At 32.0% G+C, this 27,088-nt stretch overlaps 2 long non-coding RNA genes across 2 annotated transcripts; one reads left to right on the top strand and one right to left on the bottom strand.

Annotated features, from left to right (window-relative positions):
* Positions 1-3,870: 3,870 nt before the first annotated feature.
* On the bottom strand, positions 3,871-8,253 carry LOC126885929 (uncharacterized). Its single transcript, XR_007698501.1, has 2 exons — positions 8,002-8,253; positions 3,871-4,105 (listed from the first exon to the last, which is right to left on the bottom strand). It is a non-coding gene; the product is annotated as an uncharacterized LOC126885929 (long non-coding RNA).
* Positions 8,254-9,891: 1,638 nt separating this feature from the next.
* Positions 9,892-13,996, top strand: LOC126885931 (uncharacterized). The gene is made up of 3 exons (XR_007698502.1): positions 9,892-11,774; positions 11,833-12,027; positions 13,815-13,996. It is a non-coding gene; the product is annotated as an uncharacterized LOC126885931 (long non-coding RNA).
* Positions 13,997-27,088: the final 13,092 nt, after the last annotated feature.

A 27,088-nucleotide genomic window follows, 5' to 3' on the forward strand; every position in this document is an offset into this window, starting at 1 on the left:
TGAGACACAGGACAGAAGCTCGAAACAAATGACTGTGAATGAAAAGCCCTATAAACCCTATATATAACATATGACAGGAACTCAAAACAAATGACAATTGATAAAAAGCCCTATTAGCAAATTTTCAGCTTGCTGTTAATCAACTTTTTTTGATACGTGGGATCCAGGCCTAGCAGGGTAAGGGTGCACTCACTAAGGAGACCAAAGGATGGTATCCTCGCCTAGAACAGAGTATCCTACTACTCTTCATTTTCGTGAACGATCTCATCGCATTTAACATAATGCATCGGGCGATCCATGATATGGTAGGAGGGATACCAGGGAGTGAGGGTTGGCGCTTCCTTGTGAGCACAACTTTACATTCCCTGGTACTTACTGTATCCTGATGATGTAGTGTTAGTAATTAGTAGGAAATAGTGAAAGCTACTTAGAACAAAACCAAAAATTCATTTTATGATATAATATATTGAAGTACTAAACAACTAAAAAATCACTTAAAAATTAAACACTAAACCAATTAAACTAAAAATCAAATACAAGTCTATCACACAAACAACTTGGTTTCACAAATAAAAATAACAATATTTATTAATATAACATAAACATTTTCACATAACCAAACTAAACGGCAAGTAATTTTTGTTTAGAAAAGTTTAAAATTACGTTTACGCGTGCGTTTACCTAAAAGAAATTACATACGAAGGTAGGCAACCCCTTGGATATCATTGTATCATTGATACAGCATACCGATTTTACACACAAGATTACAGTCTGTAATTTGAGTTTACAGTACGTAATCGGTTTACGTAAATGATACAGCATAGCCCCCATGCAGCATTTTGATAGAATTCTAGCAAATTACAATTCATACAAATTACAAATTTTAATAAGCAAAGCAGTAAGCACACAAAAATAAACAGAGGTAACCTTTACCTTTAAAATGTTAAATAATTCATATAAACTTATTCTTTTTCTCAATGGTCTCTTGCGTAAGCAGTCATCCAGTCGCACGAACGGTGCCGTGGCCGTTAGTAGGCATCCGCTATGAGAGAAATTTTTTGGAAAATACGAAAATATACATTATTTTAAGCTATTCTCAAAAAAAAATTTTGCGGATTATCCATTAGTTTTCATAATAAAAGACTTTGAAAATTGGATTTTATACACTTTTTTAGACCGCCATATTGATAATTACATGTGACGTTGCTGGATGTTGCCAAATCTATAAAAAAATTTAGTTTTACAAGTAACAAATTTTGACGCATTTTTGTGGGGAAATGGACCTAACCCAGAGTGCGTCCAGGGAGAGTGTAGCCAAGCCCGGAAACCTGAGCAAAATATGGCCGCCCTCAGTGATCACTGGTTGCCCTAGTCGCACACAAAAATATAAATTTTACATAACTGTCAGTTGTAAAAAGAAGATTGAGGTTATATAGAAACATTGCAAAAAATGAAAAAATGCAAAATTATATTTTGATTAAATTAATGTTATGTTCTTTTATTAGAACTGCTTGTTTTGAGAAAGTCTGAAGTGCCTATAGATAGTGCAATATTGATTCGTAGAAAAAAGACGTTAATTCATAACAGAACAGAAACTAAATGAATCTGAACCAAATCATTGTAAACAAAATTCTGATCTCATTATGGACGGGCTGCAGTGGAGCTTGCAATAATTGGTTTCACACTGATTGTGTAAAAATATCATTTGCTTCTTAAAAAGCTAAAACGGTATTGTGATAATTCTATAGAAAAGGTGAGAGTTGTCATTTAGGTTCGGATGTGTGGAAGATACTGGGAATAAGATAAGAAGCTGGTCAAAATAGTAAAGCAGAATACATAGCGTGGAAGGAGTTAGTATGGTTATTGTTAATGAAAAGTATAAGCATTTATCAGTTATTCTGCAGGTGGATTCTCCCAGGCATAAACTGTTGCTAGAAAAGGGGGAAGATCAGATGAGGATGCTGGAGCTAAACTGGTCTGTTACTTACAAGATTAGTTTTTGTGCTAATTTGCAAAATGTGTTTAGGTGCCTCTTTTAATACTAGTGACATAACCAGTGTTTAAACATGGATTAAAAAATAGTGTGTGTACTTTTATGTATGTAAGTTATACTTACAGTAGACGCCCTCTTAACCGACCGACCCTACACCTTTTTGGATGATACTATTTTTAGATTAGAGGTCATACAAGTTTCATAATTTGTCTTGTGAGTGATATTGTTAATTACATATGTATATACACATCAACATTCGTTTCACTTTATATTTTGACTTAATTTGTTTGAAAATGAATTGTGACCCATGGGAAAAGTTATAGCTGACGGACTATATGTACATACTACTTTTTTATTTATAGATCATAAAATATATATATTTTTAATAGAGTTACATATGTAATGTGTTTCTGAGGGTGGTTTTAAAGATTTTCGGTTTAACCAACTTTTTGATTATCCGACCTATGGGCAGCTCCCGTCATGGTTGGTTAAGAGAGCGTCTACTGTATATATGATTTCAACTATTTCAAGGAAATAAATAGATTCAAAACAAACAGTTTATTTGTAATTTATTTAAATATTAAATTAAATTTTAATACTTACTACTTTCCAAAAAATTTCATTAAAAGAATAGCACAAATTAAAAAATTATAAAACATATTTTTACTAAAAACACCAATATATTTTGTTCACACTTTATTTCCACCGATACGTAACTTGAAAGATTTAGCAACTAACTTTATATTGTCTGTGTGCACAATAGTGCATACTGTTAGTTTTATAAAAAACTCACAACATTTTTCCTAATCGCACCTAATAACTTCAAAAATAGAATCAAGCTAGAAACATAAAGCATAAACGAACTTATAGGTGTTTAATTCAAAATGACAAAAAACATATAAACGTTTTTTGGACAGAAAAGTAATAGACCACTTGTGCGTTTAGATTTGTCAATTTTAATCAAAAGCCAAGTAATGACTGCTAGGTCTGTATGAATTTTTAAGTCTGTATTACTCATTATTCATCACGAATAGCTGGTGTATCAGAAATTTCAACACCTCTTCTTGGTTAATGTGGAAGAGACAGATAAAATTAATGGAACATTGCTGGAATAAAGCTTATGTTAAGTGATAGTCCATATTCTCCACTTACTGCGGTCACTTTATTAAGTAAGCAGTATCTGTAGGTTTCCATGTGAATTCGGCTAAAAGAACTGTATCATCAGCGTATCTCAGGTTATTTATGATCATGCCATTAATTCTAATGCCTATGTTTATTTCATCCATTGTCTTACTTAATATGTCTTCCGAGTACCTATATATTAAATAATATTGGTGAACGTATACACCCTTGTCGAACACCTTTTTTTTCATTTCTATTTCTTCTGATGTTATGTCTTCTATTCTCACTACCGCTTTTTGGCCATAGTATAAGTATATAGTGAGCCTATAAGGGTCCGTTTTTCCTTTAGAAGTATGGAAACCTAAAAACTGTTAATTAATCAATCAATTGATATCGGCCCTGGACAGATAACGAAGTACAGGCATATTTGTGCTCTTCACAATTTGTTAGTTCTTGAGTGGTGAATCAATATCTATGAAAGATTTTTAATTTTTGCATACTGGTAAACAAAAGTATGTTACATCTCCTACTGTAAGTAAAACTGTAAACAATTTAAAATGATTGATTTAACATGTAGTGTTACCACTTTAAATTCTTAACCTGTCCAAATCAACCGGAAACAAAAAGCTGACAAGTTTCTTTGCTAGTGACATGTGAGCGACTTTACTAATTTGATTTGTAGGCATTAATATTTATTTTGAATTGACTTTATTTATTTTTAAATAAGAACACTTATATTAATTTAAATACACAGACTTACTTCATATTATTTATTTACCACACTAACTTACACGAACAATAAACACTTAATAGTATTTAATTTATTAGGAAATACTACACATTATCAAATCTAATTTATATTGTACTTTACAAAATTTATCTAATCAAAAATACCTCCAAATCGTACGCTCTGATACAGTATCTCGTCGTGGCTTTATTAGACTTCTCACTCATTCACAATCGTTGCCTTAAATACTATTTACAGTTTTTCTAGAACAAAAAGAATGATAGCGTCATTTACCTGTTAAAAGAGTCTCCCTTTGATTCTAGAATAAAAATAATATTTACATAAAATAAAGTAACGTTTACATGTATCCAGAAACTGATGCCAGTCTCACTGGAATGCCAGTGGCATGAAAAATAGACCACCTTTCTATTCAAGACAGCGCTGGCAGACAGCTCTGGACTGGCGCAAAAAAGTGTTTACACTTGAACAAAACCCTATACAAGATGACTCTGCCACATCCTTGGTAGAGGAAGAAATTAGAATAATCACAAGAAACTTCCTTGATGGACAACGGATCATCCAAGTAACGAATCAAGACTGCTAAATACCCCTCCTGGATTTGAACGGTGACTGAAGAAACCATGGCCAACAGACTTAATAAATTAACTATTTATGTGAACTAATATAAAATATATTATACAGGAGAGTTGCCACATGGCAGCTTCTACCTCATGTGTTCAACATTCACACCATTTACTTATAGCTTCATGATCAGATGGTAAATTAAATTGTGTATTAAATAAAAAAAACGTCAAAATATTTTTTATACCTAAAGGTGGAGCAGAATCTATTTTCTGAATTTCAGTTATACAATTTTGATTGCTTATGGAAGATGTTTGTTGTCCTTTATATACTTTCTTATTTTGTACACCAATCCTTTTTCTCGGCGATTACAAATTCAATTCTTGTTCTGCATTACTTCCAATCATTGCAGGAAGTATTTGTATTGTATGATGACCTGATACTAAAGATATAGGAAAAGTCAAACAATGAGGAATGCACATAACTTTCCCCTTGTTGCCATATTCTAAATTTGAAAAAATATATAGAGAATAGTCAGATTTTTTTGATATGCCATTCCTATTACAGCAAGCATTTCATTGGCTAGAATTAGTGACGAGTATAATATATGATGTCATGGTAACTGACGTCTGTCATAATATTGGAGGTTACATTTATAATGTCAAATTATTGTTTTCAATTTATATTTGATTTGTATAGTTTATATTTTAACAACGGTTTATTTTTTAAATAACTTTACTTTCCCTTCCATATCCTTGATTGGTCGTTTAGGTTCGTAATGGTTTTCTTGTATGGTAGGTTTAGTTAGGCATTAATTTTAAGAAATGTTGCTGGCTAAATGGGCACAGCTTCCAAAGGCCACAAAAGAAGAAGAAAAAATAAACAAACAAAAATCTTACATAACCTTCTATCTAAGCCTTCTATACTATAGGAAAACATGACTGACACTGGGTGCGTTCGGATGACCACAGCGGCTGGACAGCTGAGCCAGCAGTAGCTGTCAGACGTCACCGCTGGAAGTCAGCCACTGAGAGATTTACTAAGCTTTCCCTATCACAGCTGGATACAACCACTCAGCCGATTTCTGCTGACAGTCATCCGCTATGGTCGTCCAAACGCACCCACTTATACGCTCTGAACTTCGCTGGTGTCGCTCCTAGCGGATTACTAATTCAACTTTCACCAGTAATTTTTAAATTTATTATTTAATTTTATCGCTTAATATTTACAACGCAAAAAAGTAATTAAATTGTAATCGATTTTTTAAAAATTTTGCTAACTGTTTTAACATTCTCTTAATGAAATATTAATTTCTTACTTCAGATACATTCACAATTATCGTGTAGATGGCGCTTAGATGATTTATATCTAATTATAATTAGATATTACAAAATATTAAAAAAACTTAATTCAGTATTTAAACCGTAAGTATACTTAAGATAAAAATATATACCACAGCTTTGACCAACTAATATTTTTTCTAATTAATGTTTTTAATTTCAATTTTAAATTATTCACTTTGACATTTATGTCAAATTTCCAGTAAAGGTTTACAGACTTGTCACTACTGGCTCTCGCGATTTTTTAATTATCCCCTCTACCTATGAGCTCAGTGTATATTACAGATACAGTTGGAAAAATTAAAGAATAGGGCTTTTCATCGATTGTCATTTGTTTCGAGCTTCTGTCATGTGTCACACAATATTAATATATCTACGTCATACGTCTTTGGTTTGTATCATTGGTTATATCAATAACGTATGACGTAGATATATTAATATTATGTGACACATGACAGAAGCTCGAAACAAATGACTGTGAATGAAAAGCCCTATACCCATGAACGATCACATCAATCACTCAATTTATGTTTGTTGTCTTTTTCTAATAATAATAAACGTTTGTTATAGAAAAAGATAGGAAACACAAAATAAGTCATCGTTCATGGGTATTCTTTATTTTTCCCACTGTAGTTATCTTTGTTTCACACTCTTAAAGACAAAGAGAAACAGTGTCACCTGTAGTTGCTGTGGTAAATACATACCGTCGAAAAAATGAAAGAATACCCATGAACGATCACATCAATCACATATTATTCAGATTATTAATAATCTATCTCTCTCATTTATTATTTATGAAAAAAAAAACAGCAAATACAAAATATGTGATTGATGTGATCGTTCATGGGTATTCTTTCATTTTTCCGACTGTATATGTTTTTATTTGGCAACAGCGCTTGTTTCCAAACTTAACGGTAGTGAAAAACTAATAAATGAGGAAAAAATTGTTGAATTTGCTTGCCGTCAAGTTTGTACGAGTACCAGTGGGTTATATTTCATTAAATATAATATGAAGTGCATGCCTAATTGTTTAACTTTTAGTTTATCATACTTTAACAATGAATTGGGTGGCTCTCTGATCCAATATAAGTACTGTTATTATTTCCACTAAAAATGGTTACAGGAACAATTTTTTAAATTTTTTGATTTGATTGATATGACACATTTTTAAAATTCTGATCAGTCTGACGTAGAGGACATTTTGTTTGAATAATAGGTTTGTTCTAGCAAACAGTCGAACTAGTCAGCAAACAGTTGGTCAGTGAGAGAACATAATACAGTTACGAGTGCTATCCCCTCTACTCGTGCTGGTCCACTATTCGCTAATGGTTTCAGACCGTTTGAAACTCGTGCTAGAACAAACTGATTGTAAGAAACAAATCACAATAACTGAATAAAACAGATTTTCCCACCTACCTCTATCCAAAGTATACATTTCCTGGCCTCATTGTAGGGAGCATAGTCATATTTTTTCTCCCTAGGGAAACAAAGTACTTTTAATCCCTAGGGAGTAAAAGTAAGTGATGTTGACGTCATACTATGTCATAGCATAGATGAAATAACTTATTGACACCCTATACTATTACTCTATTTTGTATTAGGTAAGTATCCATACATTTTAAATTTTATTTATAGATGTTGCAAAATGGTAAAAACAGTAAATTGTTATTTTGATTTAAAAATTTTTCATTAATAATTTGATAGTTATACTGTACCTACTTGTTAGTTTTAGTTCTCTAATAAATTTTGTTAGTTCTATTGTTGATTGAATACATAAATTCCTGTATTCAATTATGATTCATGTATTCAATCAACAGTTATATAAATATTTTAAAAATGGAAAAATGACTTATTTGAGGGAGGTGGAAAAATGTATAACATGGGAGAAGTGCCTTTTCCTCCCTTGAATGATTACTGTAGTAAACTAGTACACTTTATTCTTGGGAGGAAAAGGTGCACTTCGCTCTCTTGTTATACAAATATCTATAGGTGTTAAATTGGTGAATAAACAAAAAACCAATATAAATAATTAAATACTTTCGCTTTCTTCTCTAAATATTGTTGGTACAGCATTGCATTTTAATTTTCTGCTGCCATCTTGCCAACTTTTTTCCACATGTCAGAAGTAGTGTTCCTAAACATTCAAAAATTGAATACAATATTTTTTAATGATATAAATATTATAAAGAGAATGCATCAAATGCAAATACTCAATTAATTTTACTTGAAGAACTTACTTCACAAACAACAGCATATTTGTTTGGATCTTGTTTTAACCCTATATTTTTAATCCACACTTTCCGTCGTTCAGATTCTTTTGGGAAAGAATTCATTTTCACATTATTTTTCCCCTATCGACTTCGCAACCTTTTACCTTAGAAGAAGGCATTTTTCAACCTGAATAATAGTAATAGTAATTTAATATTTCTCGATCTATCTAGTTAAGTGAGGTTAAACTAGAGTAAACGAAAAATAAACAACTGATCATCTGTTTACCCCTTCCATATTAATCCGGAAATCTGAGCAAAAGATGGCGGAGCCAATCAGCTTTTAGCGTATACGATGGCAACACTCTTCCAAGACGCACACTGACCTAACCCAGTGTGCGTCTTGGAAGAGTGTTGCCATCGTATACGCTAAAAGCTGATTGGCTCCGCCATCTTTTGCTCAGATTTCCGGATTAATTTGGAAGGGGTAAACAGATGAACAAGAATCTACAGGTCGAGCAAGTCTCGTAAATTTCACGATTGCGAGCCACGCTTCACGCAACCGTGTTTGCGTACTTGTGTTTCGAGTTGCGTGGTCGTGCGGAGTTATATTTACCAAATTTAAATCCGTTCCAACATGCTGTCAAAATTAAATCAATATGTCAATATGGCCATAGATTAGGGGGTGAGGTAGATAGGGAACTCTATAGGCCAAATTGGTCCCATATTCCAACGCCGTCGATATTTTTGGAAGCCAACTAAGCCTTTACAGTTGGAAGATTTCTGTAACGATTTGGAAGATCTCTGTAACATTTTGGGAAGATATCTGTACCGTTTTGGAAGCTTCGCTATTCATACCAAATTCTATAATGTGCACGTTATTAATTTTTAGTTTTTGCAATAAAAATATTTTTATTACAGAAACCATAAAAATAAAAATAATTATTGCAAAAACAAAAAATTAATAACATACACAAACATAGAATTTAGCATGAGCAGCGATTATATTTAAAAAATGATAAGTATGTATGTAAGAACAATAATGAAACCAACAAATGACAGTAATAATTATTATTTATATAAATTTTGACATGAATTCATTGTTTTCATAACATAATGTAAAATAATTGTCTTTCTACCTTAGGAATTATTAACATTACCTTGAAACAACTAGGCACAGTTGAGGGAAGAAAAATAATTTATACACTGTAAAAATGTCTATTAATAACTAAAATATGAAACATTCACTTCACTAATCACTTGGGTACGGGATAAAAACTTAATACACAAATATTGTATAAAATTGATATAAAACGCATACACAACACAACAAATGACGCACTCAATTCAATACAAGACAACGTTGCCGTATTTTATTTAGGAAATATATTGCATGCTTGGCTAAAATCTACTAAATCAAGAATTAAAACTTTATTAACTTATTTGAATATAATTTAGGTTTTTTTATTATAAAAACAGCAGCTAACTTAACTAGAAATAAATAAGTATAACGTGAATGTAAAAAAACCAAACTTTTTTTATATTTTAACAGGGAAACAAAATGACCTAGGTACTTAATTAATTTTTATCAGTTTTATATTTAATATTTTTATATAATATTTTGTCATCCATTGATTTTAACATATGCATGTCTGGATCAAATTTGGTACAATTCCCAACCTCATTCATACCTTCTTTGACAAATAATCATGAAAATACATTTTTTTCTACAACCGTGTTAAAAATGCAATTTTTAGCACTCCATACGAGCGTTAAAAATGTTACTTCAAGGAACTAATAGTGCTTTAAAAATTTTAAGGCACTGCAGTTCGTATTGACCGCAATACGGCAATTTGATGTAATGTCAAAAAAATATAAAAATGGAATGTCAGTCAAGTTCAAGTAAAAGTTTTTGTAGATATTGTCCTGTAATTACGTTTGTAGAAAAAATATTGTGTGATATGCGTGTTAAAAAGTACATGTTTAAGGCACTCATGTGAATTTGCAGAACTCGCTTCGCTCATTCTGCAAACTGTGTACTCACATGCGTGCTTTAAACGTGTACTTTTAACACTTATATCATAAATAACTATTTATTCAAAAGTTTATTGCGATCATCAGTTGTAATACGATTAAAACCGGAAAAAAATCTTTCTCATTTTACGTTAATAGAAACGGGTAAACACATTATTTTTGCAAAGTTACATTTTACATACATATTTTAGTTTTCCGTGGTTAGCTTAATTTTAATAGCCTCACCGAACCGAATGTCAAAACTCTTCGTTATATAAATATTATCCGAAACACTACTGCACTGCTGCTTGAAACAAGAAAGTTTGGTATCAGACTCCAGTTTCATTTCTCTAATCTCTGTATTCATACCTACGTCCTGAATCTTATTTTCAGTAATGACATTAGGAAATTGTAACAAGATGTGAAAAATGTAAATACTATTAAAGAGTTAATTTCATTTTAGTCATAATGCATATAGCACAGAAAATGTTGATATACAGTGATGAGCGCGCTAATAACCGGCAAAATAGCTCAAAAGATGGAAAACATAATACATTGCGAAACAAAAAGAGATGAAACTAGTGGAGGTGGAAATTATCGTTAAGGCCGCGTCCCACGATCAAATAATTTGATCAAACTGGTTTGAGCAAACTGAAAGTGACAGTTAGTGACGTCACATCCTGAGTGTTCATTGTGGATAATAATGAAAAATTTTAATTTTAAATAAAGTACAAACAAGTTAGACAACTCAATACAAAAAATTTGATCAAACTAGACTGATAGTGAGAGCACAGATTTTTAGAATTTCAAAAAAACTGCAATTGTGACGTCACTTTGACGTACTTCTTCAAGTACGTCAGGTTTGCTCAAACTGTTTGATCAAATTATTTGATGGTGAGACGCGGCCTTTATAAACGTCTAAAATACCATTACATTACATAGTTTCTCACCTTTAGACGTATCAGAGGTATGACAACTGTCACTGTGAGAGTAGAATTTTATAAAATACTCCTGTCACAGACGTCTACAGGTGGAAAACTATGTAATGTAATGTTAATTAATACGTTTATAACGATAATTTCCACCTCCACTAGTTTCATCTCTTTTTGTTTCGCAATGTATTATGTTTTCCATCTTTTGAGCTTTTTTGCCGGTTATTAGCGTGCTCATCACTGTATACCAAAAACCTACTAAAAAATATTGCTTACTAGAATTAAAAAAAAAATATATCAAAAATCTATCCAAAAAGTAGAAATCTGCTGAATGTGGCAACGCTGTTACAAAATAAACACCACTGTCCAACTCAAAATTCAATTGTCAAATATTCTTCTTCTTTTCAATTAGCCTTGTACCACATATATTAGCGATCTACATTATGTGTCGCCATCTCTAATTCCGGAAGCTCACTATATATATGGAACCAATTTTTTCCATTGAGTTCGCAGCCCATGAATATGGCTACTGGGTGTAAAAGATAAATCTTATTCTATCTGTTCTTAATGAGTTTTAGATAATTTTAGTTGTATTTCTTTGTAATTTTGTGTTGTACAAAGATTAATTTAACATTTTCTCTGGAAGTATTAATTTAGGAAGATAATATGCTTCATTGGTGTTGTGTTTTGAAGTGTGAAATGCAAAGTAATTGTGATAAGTCAAGATAAAGTTCACTTTTAAACTGAACTAAATAAGGTATCTGAGAGACAACAATGGTTAAATGCAATACAATGTACAGGTTTTACTAGCGAAATGAAAATTTTCCTGTCCTGTCTGCTGTAATCATTTTATATCTGGTAAGTTACAATTACAACAGTAACGATTTTTGAAGATGTTAACATTTTAATCTTATAGGAAAACCAGCCGACTTAATCGATAATAACAATCTCCAGATTGGGTTCTTTCAATAAATATGGGCTATAAACACAATGAAATAAGTTCCCCAAAATCTAAAATGGAGTGGTATCAAAGGAGAATTAAAGGAAAAAATATTCATATTGAAATTATTTATAAGGCACTGGACTGTCTTAAATTCTACAATAATACTAGGTGGGTAAATGATTTTAGACATTTTTCATTAAGAGTAGATTAAGATTAAGTAGATTTTCATTCAGTAGATTTAAGACTTGTTTACACAGGTAGAGTAATGATGCAAGTACTTGATAGAGTAGAGTAACTCTACCTGTAAAAATGCTCAGCACAGTAGAATAGCTGGTAGAGTGTATAGTTGGAGTTAAAGTAGAGTGACTAGCAACCTATGGCAAAGTAACTACTCTATGACCACCACTACTGCCAAAATGTCTACTCGGCTGTACACTCTACCCATGGAACACGCTCAATTATGGCAGAATAGAGTAGGTAGGAGAGTACATGGGGCGCTGTCATTCTGGCTGGAATTTTGTTTTGTGTAAATAGTGAAAATGAAGTTCACCGAAGATGAAACTTTAAAACTTGTAGAGCTATAATACGGCGAATACCAGTGTTTATGGAATTTAGGTAGTGTATACTACAGAAATAAAAGTTTGCAGCAAGCTGCGGAGGATGAAATCGTCGAAAGAATGGCAAAGGGGGCTTTGGAGTAAACGAGCTTAAGCAAAAAATTAAGAATTTAAGGTGCACTTATAATCAAGAGTGTTTAAAAATACAAAAATCGGTTTCACTATACTAGCATCAGTACTATACTTGTACTCTCCTCATGTGAATGGTATCAAGCCATTTTTGGTAGAGTACTACCGCTACTCTACTCTCCTCAAAACTCTACCCATGTAAACAAGTCTTTAGAAACAGTGGAAAATGAGGTAGCTAGTAGAGTAGTAGTAGAGTAAAATATACTGGTTTAGCAAATTACAATGTTTTAAGGTAATACAGTAGCGATAAACAGGTAGCCAAAACGTGTTCCAAGATTGTCACTGTAATTTTGAATATTTTTTCGAGGCATTTGGCACACGTATTCGTAAAATAATAAAGAATGGCGGTACAGAGCCCAATTTGAAAAATATATTAATATGTGGAAATTACTCTGTAATTATACAATATTTAAAAAACGAGCCTGTACCGCCATTAAGAAGAACAAAAAAATACACTTTCTTCAAATAAACTTTTTTATCCGATGCTAGATTTTGTGTAATTTTGGAACTACTAATGAAATAAAAAATTTTAGTAGTTCCAAAATAACACAAAATCTGATAAAAAAGTTATATTTGAAGAAAGTGTATTTTTTTGTTCTTCTTAATGGCGGTACAAGCTCGTTTTTTTTATATTGTATTTAATTACAGAGTAATTTCCACATAATAATATATTTTTCAAATTGGGCTCTGTACCGCCATTCTTTATTATATTACGAATATGTGTGCCAAATATCTTGAAAAATATTGAAAATTACAGCCGCAATCTTGGAACACATTTTCGCTACCTGTTGATCGATACTGTTTCCTCTTAAGATAGTTTTAATAGTTATTTATGATATAAGTATTAAAAGTACAATTTTAAGACGCGCATGTGAAAGTTAACTTGAAAAAATAATTTTATTAATGTTTTGACTTCCACATCAGATGTCATTGTCAAAATACAAAATATTTATTATTATTAGGTTTGTTCTAGCAAACAGTCAAACTAGTCAAAAACCATCAGCAAACAGTTGGTCAGTAAAAGAACATAATACAGTCACCAGTGTGATCCCCTCTACTCGCGCTGGTCCACTATTCGCTGATGGTTTCAAACTGATGCTAGAACAAACCTATTATTATTATTATGCATATCATTATCTGTAAATAATATTTCTTCTGATTGTTAATTGTAAAGGATAGAAAAATTACCATTTATTTAATTTTTTTTAGAATCAGCTGAGAGAAGTGGTCTACAAAAAACCAGGAAGGAAACGGAATATGTGGCTACGAAAGGCAAAAGAAAGGTTTACAAAGCAAATGTGACACATTTTTTTGAAATATTTAGGAATATCAGTAAATTGCATTAAAAGAATGTATGAAAAGATTTTGTTCAATAAAAATGTTTATATTTATCAAGGATGTATTATTTGGTATGGCCACATATCGTCAGTGATGTAATAATACATCCTATCTGTTTTTTCATGAGTTTTGTAAGAGAGACTAAAAACTTGTCTTAGGGTCACCTCCTGTTTTCATATGATATTTTTTGACTTGTTTTGTAGTAAATTAAACTATCTATGAACTACAAAACAAGTCAAAACTTACATATGAACACAGGAGGTGACCTTAAAACATGTTTTTCCATCTCTCATACAAAACTCATGAAAAAACAGATAGGAGGTATTGTCACATCAGCAAGGATGTACAGTGATAAGTGCCCTAATAACCGGCAAAATATGGGCAACATATTTAGTTGTGAGATAAAAAGAAATTAAACTAGTTGAGCTGGGAAATTTAGCGAAATTAACCTTTAAATTTACGTTATATTGATCCCACCTTTACACATATCGGAGGAGTATGTCAACTAAAACTGTCACTGTGACAGTGGTAGTTTCCAAACTCGTCTGATACGTCTGAAGGTGGTACACAATCAATACAATCTACATGTATAAGTTAATATCACTAAATTTCCCAGCCAACTAGTTTCATGTCTTTTTATCTCACTACTTAATACATCTTTTGTGCTATTTTGCCGGTTATTAGAGCGCTTATCACTGTATTTCTGGTATATCCAGGGAATGTCTACAAAATATATTTTGAATGTCCAGAGAACATTCGTGGACATTCATGGAATGTTCCAATAAGACATTCAGGTAATGTTTAAAATGCTGACACAGGATTTTCCTGGGATGTTCAGGGAACATGTTTTCGGGGATATTCCAGGAATTTTTCAATGTCTGTGTACCTTCTATGGACCTATATGGAATATTTTGGTGTTATTACCGCCGCACTCCACTTGCGATTTGTAATCAGGAAGATTGAACACATTGTTTCAAATACAAGTCAATCCATTTGTGACTAAATAATCATGGATTGACTTCTATTTGAAAGAATGTGTTCAATCTTCACAACTACAAATCGCAAGTGGAGTCCGGAGCTTAGGGCTACTTCCTCTTCGGTATTATGTATTATACTACAGAAATCAGGAACTTTCCTTCTAAATATATGTATGCATCTTGGCCATCAAACATATTCTTCCAAACATTTTTTTAAGGGGTTACATAGGTCTTGTGGGTAAAAAAAGTGACTTTTTAAAAAAATTATATCTCGAAAACTAAAATTTATTTTTATTTATAATTGGAACATGTAAAAGTATAGTACTTAAGGTAGTCTCAAAAAAAGTTTCAGCCAAAAATATTCATTTTTGTAGAGTTTAAGTTTTTTTGCGTTGGCAGCATAACTAGTCTCATCTGAAATCAAAAAGTTTCTTGTAGTTTATACCTCTGGCTAGAATATGAACGAAGGAATTAAAAAAAATGAAATTTGAAGATTTTACATAAGTTTAAACACATTTTTGACCCCAATTTTTCTCATTTTTAAAGTAGTTTTTTTTATAAAACAAAAATGACCTCATCTAATAAAAAATCCTTTGTTCATTCACTAGCCAGAGGTATAAACTACAAGAAACTTTGATTTCAGATGAGACTGGACTTGTTATGCTGCTCACTGCAAAAAAGGGCTGTTGTCGAAAAATTGCAGTCAACTCTACAAAAATGAATATTTTTGGCTGAAATTTTTTTGAGAGCATACTTTTACATGTTTCAATTATAAATAAAAATAATTTTTAGTTTCCAAGATATAATTTTTTTAAAAAGTCACTTTTTTTACCTGCAAGACAACAACTTAACAAATTGTTGATTTCAAATTATAACAATTGTTTTGCAAAGTATGCTGCCCTCTTGTATTTTCTGTGTTATCTTCATCATACAATTACTTCATCTAAAAACTTTCTGCGATATATTCGCAACAACAAAAACAAACAAAACAAAAAAAATAAAACAAAAGTTTAACCACCTTCACACCACAGAATCAAGCAATCAAGTTACACAAATTTTCAAACACCTCACCTGACACAGCGTCTCAAGTACGATTGCGCGAATTGGTAAATATAACTCCGCACGACCACGCAACTCGAAACACAAGTACGCAAACACGGTTGCGTGAAACGTGGCTCGCAATCGTGAAATTTACAAGACTTGCTCGACCTGTAGATTCTTGTAACAGACAATGAGTTGTTTATTTTTCGTTTACTCTAGTTTAACCTCACTTAACTAGATAGATCGAGAAATATTAAATTACTATTACTATTATTCAGGTTGAAAAATGCCTTCTTCTAAGGTAAAAAGTTGCGAAGTCGATTGGGGAAAAATAATGTGAAAATGAATTCTTTCCCAAAAGAATCTGAACGACGGAAAGTGTGGATTAAAAATATAGGGTTAAAACAAGATCCAAACAAATATGCTGTTGTTTGTGAAGTAAGTTCTTCAAGTAAAATTAATTGAGTATTTGCATTTGATGCATTCTCTTTATAATATTTATATCATTAAAAAATATTGTATTCAATTTTTGAATGTTTAGGAACACTACTTCTGACATGTGGAAAAAAGTTGGCAAGATGGCAGCAGAAAATTAAAATGCAATGCTGTACCAACAATATTTAGAGAAGAAAGCGAAAGTATTTAATTATTTATATTGGTTTTTTGTTTATTCACCAATTTAACACCTATAGATATTTGTATAACAAGAGAGCGAAGTGCACCTTTTCCTCCCAAGAATAAAGTTTACTAGTTTACTACAGTAATCATTCAAGGGAGGAAAAGGCACTTCTCCCATGTTATACATTTTTCCACCTCCCTCAAATAAGTCATTTTTCCATTTTTAAAATATTTATATAACTGTTGATTGAATACATGAATCATAATTGAATACAGGAATTTATGTATTCAATCAACAATAGAACTAACAAAATTTATTAGAGAACTAAAACTAACAAGTAGGTACAGTATAACTATCAAATTATTAATGAAAAATTTTTAAATCAAAATAACAATTTACTGTTTTTACCATTTTGCAACATCTATAAATAAAATTTAAAATGTATGGATACTTACCTAATACAAAATAGAGTAATAGTATAGGGTGTCAATAAGTTATTTCATCTATGCTATGACATAGTATGACGTCAACATCACTTACTTTTACTCCCTAGGGATTAAAAGTACTTTAAAAATAAATATACCAATTTACATAGAAGTGGTTTTACTTCTTGTTAGAGTTTTTTAACTATATGGTATACAGCCAACCTAGGGAACTTCCCTTTTAGTTTAAAAGTACTTTGTTTCCCTAGGGAGAAAAAATATGACTATGCTCCCTACAATGAGGCCAGGAAATGTATACTTTGGATAGAGGTAGGTGGGAAAATCTGTTTTATTCAGTTATTGTGATTTTGTTTCTTACAATCAGTTTGTTCTAGCACGAGTTTCAAACGGTCTGAAACCATTAGCGAATAGTGGACCAGCACGAGTAGAGGGGATAGCACTCGTAACTGTATTATGTTCTCTCACTGACCAACTGTTTGCTGACTAGTTCGACTGTTTGCTAGAACAAACCTATTATTCAAACAAAATGTCCTCTACGTCAGACTGATCAGAATTTTAAAAATGTGTCATATCAATCAAATCAAAAAATTTAAAAAATTGTTCCTGTAACCATTTTTAGTGGAAATAATAACAGTACTTATATTGGATCAGAGAGCCACCCAATTCATTGTTAAAGTATGATAAACTAAAAGTTAAACAATTAGGCATGCACTTCATATTATATTTAATGAAATATAACCCACTGGTACTCGTACAAACTTGACGGCAAGCAAATTCAACAATTTTTTCCTCATTTATTAGTTTTTCACTACCGTTAAGTTTGGAAACAAGCGCTGTTGCCAAATAAAAACATATACAGTCGGAAAAATGAAAGAATACCCATGAACGATCACATCAATCACATATTTTGTATTTGCTGTTTTTTTTTTCATAAATAATAAATGAGAGAGATAGATTATTAATAATCTGAATAATATGTGATTGATGTGATCATTCATGGGTATTCTTTCATTTTTTCGACGGTATGTATTTACCACAGCAACTACAGGTGACACTGTTTCTCTTTGTCTTTAAGAGTGTGATAACTACAGTGGGAAAAATAAAGAATACCCATGAACGATCACATCGATCACTTATTTTGTGTTTCCTATCTTTTTCTATAACAAACGTTTATTATTTATAGAAAAAGACAACAAACATAAATTAAGTGATTGATGTGATCGTTCATGGGTATTCTTTCATTTTTCCAACTGTATCTGTAATATACGCTGAGCTCATAGGTAGAGGGGATAATTAAAAAATCGCGAGAGCCAGTAGTGACAAGTCTGTAAACCTTTACTGGAAATTTGACATAAATGTCAAAGTGAATAATTTAAAATTGAAATTAAAAACATTAATTAGAAAAAATATTAGTTGGTCAAAGCTGTGGTATATATTTTTATCTTAAGTATACTTACGGTTCAAATACTGAATTAAGTTTTTTTAATATTTTGTAATATCTAATTATAATTAGATATAAATCATCTAAGCGCCATCTACACGATAATTGTGAATGTATCTGAAGTAAGAAATTAATATTTCATTAAGAGAATGTTAAAACAGTTAGCAAAATTTTTAAAAAATCGATTACAATTTAATTACTTTTTTGCGTTGTAAATATTAAGCGATAAAATTAAATAATAAATTTAAAAATTACTGGTGAAAGTTGAATTAGTAATCCGCTAGGAGCGACACCAGCGAAGCTCAGAGCGTATAAGTGGGTGCGTTTGGACGACCATAGCGGCTGACTGTCAGCAGAAATCGGCTGAGTGGTTGTATCCAGCTGTGATAGGGAAAGCTTAGTAAATCTCTCAGCGGCTGACTTCCAACGGTGAAGTCTGACAGCTACTGCTGGCTCAGCTGTCCAGCTGCTGTGATCATCCGAACGCACCCAGTGTCAGTCATGTTTTCCTATAGTATAGAAGGCTTAGATAGAAGGTTATGTAAGATTTTTGTTTGTTTATTTTTTCTTCTTCTTTTGTGGCCTTTGGAAGCTGTGCCCATTTAGCCAGCAACATTTCTTAAAATTAATGCCTAACTAAACCTACCATACAAGAAAACCATTACGAACCTAAACGACCAATCAAGGATACGGAAGGGAAAGTAAAGTTATTTAAAAAATAAACCGTTGTTAAAATATAAACTAAACAAATAAAATATAAATTGAAAACAATAATTTGACATTATAAATGTAACCTCCAATATTATGACAGACGTCAGTTACCATGACATCATATATTATACTCGTCACTAATTCTAGCCAATGAAATGCTTGCTGTAATAGGAATGGCATATCAAAAAAATCTGACTATTCTCTATATATTTTTTCAAATTTAGAATATGGCAACAAGGGGAAAGTTATGTGCATTCCTCATTGTTTGACTTTTCCTATATCTTTAGTATCAGGTCATCATACAATACAAATACTTCCTGCAATGATTGGAAGTAATGCAGAACAAGAATTGAATTTGGAATCGCCGAGAAAAAGGATTGGTGTACAAAATAAGAAAGTATATAAAGGACAACAAACATCTTCCATAAGCAATCAAAATTGTATAACTGAAATTCAGGAAATAGATTCTGCTCCACCTTTAGGTATAAAAAATATTTTGACGTTTTTTTTATTTAATACACTTAGGTAGAAGCTGCCATGTGGCAACTCTCCTGTATAATATATTTTATATTAGTTCACATAAATAGTTAATTTATTAAGTCTGTTGGCCATGGTTTCTTCAGTCACCGTTCAAATCCAGGAGGGGTATTTAGCAGTCTTGATTCGTTACTTGGATGATCCGTTGTCCATCAAGGAAGTTTCTTGTGATTATTCTAATTTCTTCCTCTACCAAGGATGTGGCAGAGTCATCTTGTATAGGGTTTTGTTCAAGTGTAAACACTTTTTTGCGCCAGTCCAGAGCTGTCTGCCAGCGCTGTCTTGAATAGAAAGGTGATTTTTCATGCCACTGGCATTCCAGTGAGACTGGCACCAGTTTCTGGATACATGTAAACGTTACTTTATTTTATGTAAATATTATTTTCATTCTAGAATCAAAGGGAGACTCTTTTAACAGGTAAATGACGCTATCATTCTTTTTGTTCTAGAAAAACTGTAAATAGTATTTAAGGCAACGATTGTGAATGAGTGAGAAGTCTAATAAAGCCACGACGAGATACTGTATCAGAGCGTACGATTTGGAGGTATTTTTGATTAGATAAATTTTGTAAAGTACAATATAAATTAGATTTGATAATGTGTAGTATTTCCTAATAAATTAAATACTATTAAGTGTTTATTGTTCGTGTAAGTTAGTGTGGTAAATAAATAATATGAAGTAAGTCTGTGTATTTAAATTAATATAAGTGTTCTTATTTAAAAATAAATAAAGTCAATTCAAAATAAATATTAATGCCTAAAAATCAAATTAGTAAAGTCGCTCACATGTCACTAGCAAAGAAACTTGTCAGCTTTTTGTTTCTGGTTGATTTGGACAGGTTAAGAATTTAAAGTGGTAACACTACATGTTAAATCAATCATTTTAAATTGTTTACAGTTTTACTTACAGTAGGAGATGTAACATACTTTTGTTTACCAGTATGCAAAAATTAAAAATCTTTCATAGATATTGATTCACCACTCAAGAACTAACAAATTGTGAAGAGCACAAATATGCCTGTACTTCGTTATCTGTCCAGGGCCGATATCAATTGATTGATTAATTAACAGTTTTTAGGTTTCCATACTTCTAAAGGAAAAACGGACCCTTATAGGCTCACTATATACTTATACTATGGCCAAAAAGCGGTAGTGAGAATAGAAGACATAACATCAGAAGAAATAGAAATGAAAAAAAAAAGGTGTTCGACAAGGGTGTATACGTTCACCAATACTATTTAATATATAGGTACTCGGAAGACATATTAAGTAAGACAATGGATGAAATAAACATAGGCATTAGAATTAATGGCATGATCATAAATAACCTGAGATACGCTGATGATACAGTTCTTTTAGCCGAATCACATGAAAACCTACAGATACTGCTTACTTAATAAAGTGACCGCAGTAAGTGGAGAATATGGACTATCACTTAACATAAGCTTTATTCCACCAATGTTCCATTAATTTTATCTGTCTCTTCCACATTAACCAAGAAGAGGTGTTGAAATTTCTGATACACCAGCTATTCGTGATGAATAATGAGTAATACAGACTTAAAAATTCATACAGACCTAGCAGTCATTACTTAGCTTTTGATTAAAATTGACAAATCTAAACGCACAAGTGGTCTATTACTTTTCTGTCCAAAAAACGTTTATGTTTTTTGTCATTTTGAATTAAACACCTATAAGTTCGTTTATGCTTTATGTTTCTAGCTTGATTCTATTTTTGAAGTTATTAGGTGCGATTGGGAAAAATGTTGTGAGTTTTTTATAAAACTAACAGTATGCACTATTGTGCACACAGACAATATAAAGTTAGTTGCTAAATCTTTCAAGTTACATATCGGTGGAAATAAAGTGTGAACAAAATATATTGGTGTTTTTAGTAAAAATATGTTTTATAATTTTTTAATTTGTGCTATTCTTTTAATGAAATTTTTTGGAAAGTAGTAAGTATTAAAATTTAATTTAATATTTAAATAAATTACAAATAAACTGTTTGTTTTGAATCTATTTATTTCCTTGAAATAGTTGAAATCATATATACAGTAGACGCTCTCTTAACCATAGGTCGGATAATCAAAAAGTTGGTTAAACCGAAAATCTTTAAAACCACCCTCAGAAAGACATTACATAATATGTAACTCTATTAAAAATATATATATTTTATGATCTATAAACAAAAAAGTAGTATGTACATATAGTCCGTCAGCTATAACTTTTCCCATGGGTCACAATTCATTTTCAAACAAATTTCAAAATATAAAGTGAAACGAATGTTGATGTGTATATACATATGTAATTAACAATATCACTCACAAGACAAATTATGAAACTTGTATGACCTCTAATCTAAAAATAGTATCATCCAAAAAGGTGTAGGGTCCGTCCGTTAAGAGGGCATCTACTGTAAGTATAACTTACATACATAAAAGTACACACACTATTTTTTAATCCATGTTTAAACACTGGTTATGTCACTAGTATTAAAAGAGGCACCTAAACACATTTTGCAAATTAGCACAAAAACTAATCTTGTAAGTAACAGACCAGTTTAGCTCCAGCATCCTCATCTGATCTTCCCCCTTTTCTAGCAACAGTTTATGCCTGGGAGAATCCACCTGCAGAATAACTGATAAATGCTTATACTTTTCATTAACAATAACCATACTAACTCCTTCCACGCTATGTATTCTGCTTTACTATTTTGACCAGCTTCTTATCTTATTCCCAGTATCTTCCACACATCCGAACCTAAATGACAACTCTCACCTTTTCTATAGAATTATCACAATACCGTTTTAGCTTTTTAAGAAGCAAATGATATTTTTACACAATCAGTGTGAAACCAATTATTGCAAGCCCGTCCATAATGAGACCAGAATTTTGTTTACAATGATTTGGTTCAGATTCATTTAGTTTCTGTTCTGTTATGAATTAACGTCTTTTTTCTACGAATCAATATTGCACTATCTCTAGGCACTTCAGACTTTCTCAAAACAAGCAGTTCTAAGAAAAGAACATAACATTAATTTAATCAAAATATAATTTTGCATTTTTTCATTTTTTGCAATGTTTCTATATAACCTCAATCTTCTTTTTACAACTGACAGTTATGTAAAATTTATATTTTTGTGTGCGACTAGGGCAACCAGTGATCACTGAGGGCGGCCATATTTTGCTCTGGTTTCCGGGCTTGGCTACACTCTCCCTGGACGCACTCTGACCTAACCTAACCAAACCTGGAGCGTACGGGCATCGGTACATGAGGGATTTTTCTCGATTTATCTTTGAAATCTAGGGATTTTTAAAGTGTGACATAATTTTTATATTTATTGCTAGTGCCACCTACTATGTAGTAATTAAACAATTCAAATTTAACAATACAGTTTTCTTCAACTTTGTTGGCGTTTAATGTTTTGTTACAAATTGACAGCTGACAATGACATTTTCTTATTTTTTTGTTAACATTGACAGCTGACAATGACATTTATAATATTTAACTAAAGGTAATGACAGTTTCTTCTTTTTTTTTTTTGTTGACATTGACAGCTGACAGTGACTTTTCTTCTTTTTTTGTTGACATTGACAGCTGGTAATGACAGTTTTTTTTGTTGACATTGACATCTGACAATGGCATTTTCTTCTTTTTTTGTTGACATTGACAGCTGACAAATGGTAATGGCAGTTCTTTCGTTTTTTTGTTGAGATTGACAGCTGACAAATGGTAATGACAGTTTCTTCTTTTTTTTTGTCGACAATTGACAGTGAAATTTTTTGTTAACACTGACAGCTGACAATGACAGTTTTTTTTTGTTGACATTGACAGCTGACAATGACATTTTCTTCTTTTTTTGTTGACATTGACAGCTGACAAATGGTAATGGCAGTTTCTTCGTTTTTTGTTGACATTGACAACTGACAAATGGTAATGACAGTTTCTTCGTTTTTTGTAGACATTGACAGCTGACAAATGGTAATGACAGTTTCTTCTTTTTTTTTGTTGACATTGACATTTTCTTCTTTTTTGTTGACATTGACAGGTGACAATGACATTTTTTTCTTTTTTGTTAACATTGACAGCTGACAATGACATTTTCTTCTTTTTTTGTTGACATTGACAGCTGACAAATGGTAATGATAGTTTCTTCTTTTTTTTTGTTGACATTGACAGCTGACAGTGATATTTTTTTCTTTTTTTTTGACATTGACAGCTGACAATGACATTTTCTTCTTTTTTTGTTGACATTGGCAGCTGGCAAATGGTAATGGCAGTTTACATAATAAATGGCAGTTTACAATTAATAAACGGGCAGACTGCAATTGCGCGCAGCGGTCAGAAAGGAGGAAGACCTAACCCTTCGGTCCAAACCTAACTTACGGGTAATAGAGTGAGAGAACCGCAGGAGGTATTTGACCGCTGCGCGCAATCACAACCCACCCTAATAAACATAGTTTAATTTGTATCTCTCCATTGACCTCACCGTACATAAACGGCGACACTGTCTTTCTTTGCACTTAAACTGTTTTTTAATTAATCAAACACTTTGCAAATGTTGGATTAATTCTAAATCGCTTTTTTGTGTGATATTATTAATATCAAAATAAGAAGTTACATCCATTTTTCGATACTAAACGTGAATGACAACTAATCTTGTTTTGACAAATTTTCAAATTCCAAAGATATTTTGATTTATTTAAATTACATCAATATTTGAAACAGAAAACCTTACGATAAAAATTGGCAACCTAGCACAGTCGTTGTCGAATGTCGATCTAAATGTCATAAACATTTTGTGATTTTGTGTTGTGAATTTGATCATGCCCCGCTCACTCTAATAAAAAACATGTAATCGTATTTATTTTCCTTCCATTTAGTCAGAGGCGCTGATGTCGGCCTTGTGATTGGTGGAACATGACTTTTGACAAATTCTGCGCTATCTGTGAATCTGTAATCTGTGTTCGTGTTCGTTCGTTCGTTGTTGTCGTTCACTTATTTTATATGGTCGGTTATGTGATGTGTTTGTGTCACCATAAAAAGCTGATATTCAGTCGTGTTTTTTGATATTTTTGTTATGTATTTCATAATCGAGTACCTTTTTAAAGGTAAGTTTTTCTGATTGTAGGTACTGTTTATCCAACAGTTTTAAAATACACATTTTATTTCACGTTTTGTTGTTAGCTCTAATGGCTCCGTTCAGCTGTTGTGTGCAGACGGTGGAAAAATTCGACAAGTAAACATTTATTTAATCCAAATTACTCATATTTCTATGTAAAATGTCACATTATTGTTTAAATAAATAAGTAAGAAACAAAAGTTGTTTGTGTTTTACCTTTATTGTCCACTTGAATAAATAAAATATTAAATATTGGAAGTACCGTATGGAGGCTATGATGTACCTAGCATGGAGGCTAGATTATGCCACTCTTCCTATCCAATCAACAGCAAGAATATTTAAAATTTCACACCTATCATGTAGAAGCTACAGACCACTTATGTGGAGGCCAGATTTGTAGTATCCTTCCAATTAAACAGGTGCTGAAATACGTGACATATTTTTTGAAGGGTAAGATCGCATTCTACCAAATCACACAACACTTTTTTTCTATGAATTTGATTACTTGATTGCAAATGTTGACAGAGAGAATTTAAAATTTTGTTGGATTATAATATTTTCAATATAATCCAGTATTCTAATAAAAATAATGAATTATACCGCACTAATATGGATTAATAAGATATAAATAAAAGTAAAATTTAATAAAAAATTTTGGTCTTGGTAAAAGGTATATTATTTTAAAAAGCCCTATAGGGCTACAAACATCGAACAGAACGTTTTCGCTCTAAAAAGAGCATCATCAGTGTTGCAAGAACATGGTGAGCCAACCAAAAAATACTAAGGTCAAAGCCTTTCAAATATTGACTAAAAGTCACATTAAAATGCTAACATAGCAAATTCCAAAGGATGGATATAATCCCTAAGGATATGGCCCTAGGATAACATATGACTCCCACACGTTGTAAGTGGGTCAAAGGTAACAAATTAGGTCATTATGTTACAAGAGCTGACAGGCAACTAGTTGCCTGTCAGCTCTTGTAACATAATGACCTAATTTGTTACCTTTGACCCACTTACAACGTGTGGGAGTCATATGTTATCCTAGGGCCATATCCTTAGGGATTATATCCATCCTTTGGAATTTGCTATGTTAGCATTTTAATGTGACTTTTAGTCAATATTTGAAAGGCTTTGACCTTAGTATTTTTTGGTTGGCTCACCATGTTCTTGCAACACTGATGATGCTCTTTTTAGAGCGAAAACGTTCTGTTCGATGTTTGTAGCCCTATAGGGCTTTTTAAAATAATATACCTTTTACCAAGACCAAAATTTTTTTTTTTTTTTTTATTAAATTTTACTTGTAATTAATGGTATACAGCCAGCTACAGGAAATTCTTCCTAGTGGATTTTTATATAAATAAAAGGTCAGTACCTACAAATATAAAATATACACTTCTATTTGGGGAAAATATGTCTGAAATTAGTAAGGTTATGTATGGAAAAAAACAATTTTTAAAGTTGATTTTTATTTAAATGAATGAGTAATCCGCAAATTTTTTTCGGGAAAATAGCTTAAAACAATGTATATTTTCATATTTTCCAAAAAATTTTACCCGATGCGAATGCCTACTAACTGCCACGGCACCCTATTGTTCTCGTTTTGTATATTTCACATACATAAATTTTATCAGAAAAGTATATTTAAACCGCGAGATAGCGCTACCGTCGAAACTCACAGCCAATAGAAGGGCTTATGTCAATCTTCTCCTTTAGCCCTACTTACATAGACTGCGCGGGATATCCCCATGTATCGTTCACTAATGAACACGTCCAGGGATATTCCGGGTCGGAAGAGGGGGTGGTTTTAGTTGGTAGGCGGCTGGTTATGGGGGGCAGGCGGGACGCATGGACCTACTCTGGTCTGTGGGCCCTAGCGTGTTCTCCTCTCCTGTCCGAGTCCAACAGTACTAGGGACACCTTCCCTAGTCTGCTAAGAGCGTTCCACCTCAATCCAAAAAAAAAGTCTCCAGTTACGTCACGACTTCCAGATGTGCAATATATTATCTTGTTATTTATAGTATCATGTTATTATCCACAATGAACACTCAGGATGTGACGTCACTAACTGTCACTTTCAGTCTGCTCAAACCAGTTTGATCAAATTATTTGATAGTGGGACGCGGCCTTCAGTTTGCTCAAACAAGTTTGATCAAATTATTTGATGGTGGGACGCGGCCTTAACGGTTCGCGAACAGCTGGCGAACTATCTTGTTATTTATAGTATCATCAAGTATCATGATGTCGACTA

This window comes from Diabrotica virgifera, chromosome 6 (assembly GCF_917563875.1).
Source record: "Diabrotica virgifera virgifera chromosome 6, PGI_DIABVI_V3a".
In the NCBI taxonomy this organism is placed as follows: Eukaryota; Metazoa; Arthropoda; class Insecta; order Coleoptera; family Chrysomelidae; genus Diabrotica; species Diabrotica virgifera.